We start from the raw sequence: 1,186 nt of genomic DNA, 5'->3' as shown, positions 1-1,186 counted from the left end.
AATTCAGTGAAAACTTTCCTAAGGGCTGAGAGTGTCACTAAGTTCAAGTAGTTCAAATTTCAAGTTCAAATGAGGTGTATCCTGACCATAATGAAATTTCTAAGTTTTCTAATCAAAATCCTTAATTTTTGTCCTTAATGACACTAGATTTAATAGATTTGAATCAATGTTTTAACTAACCCTTGACTAAGCATGAAATAAACACATACAATCACACAAGTCCTTAAATCTAGGAGAACCTAAAACTAGGTGGTGTGTGCACATCCTACATATGCAAAAGACCAAACTAATTTGAATAATCAACCATTTGATTAGTGAATGATTAGGATAATTATCCACTAATCATCCCCATCAATTCTCTTCATACAAGCCCTCTCTATATATTTGAAATTTTAATGTCCTTACTCAAGGCTCTCAAAATTTAACCTATATAATTTTAAAATTAATTTTATATAGGAAAATAGCTTGATTTGAACTTAAGACAACTTCAAAGTAATTTCAAAATAATATTTTTGAAAATATCTTAATAATTTAAAAATTATTTCAAAATAATAGTTTCTGATTTCAAATTTTGAAAATAATTTAATCCACAAATTAATTAAATATTAACACAATATTAATATGTTTAAATAATGAAACTATTTAAGTATATATATAAAAGAAAATTTGAATTAAATTTAATTTCTAAATTTAAAGTATTTCAAAATGTTTCAAAATAAAGCTTAAATTTGAGTTTGGTATGGGAGTTTGGAGTAGATTTGACCAAAGCAAAATAGGTTGACTTGATCTACACAACCATAGCTATGACTTAGCTCATATTGAGCTTGGATGCAATTGAGCCATGACATGTGATTGGATTGAAAGCTTGAGATAGGCTTGATAGAGTAAGTGTGGTGGTAGGACCAAAACATAGAAGTTTGACCACACTTGGTGGTTTGACCAAGTCAAACCCAATGTGATTTAACCCCTTATAAATTTGAATGCAGTTGAATCATGAATTGGAATGTGTTTAAGAGCTTAAATGGTTTAAAATAGTCAAATGGGTTGGAATGGCCCATTTAAACTCTTAAGGGCCATTAGGTCAATCTAAGTTGACTGAGTCAACCAGGTGGACCTAGGGGTTAGGAATGGGTCCAATAGGTTTGAAATGACATTTAAAACTTGCTGCAAGTGATTGCATTCAATT

The sequence above is a fragment of the Dendrobium catenatum genome, unplaced genomic scaffold (assembly GCF_001605985.2).
Source record: "Dendrobium catenatum unplaced genomic scaffold, ASM160598v2 fragScaff_scaffold_231, whole genome shotgun sequence".
Classification (NCBI taxonomy): domain Eukaryota; kingdom Viridiplantae; phylum Streptophyta; class Magnoliopsida; order Asparagales; family Orchidaceae; genus Dendrobium; species Dendrobium catenatum.
Note: the sequence above shows the minus strand (reverse complement) of the source record.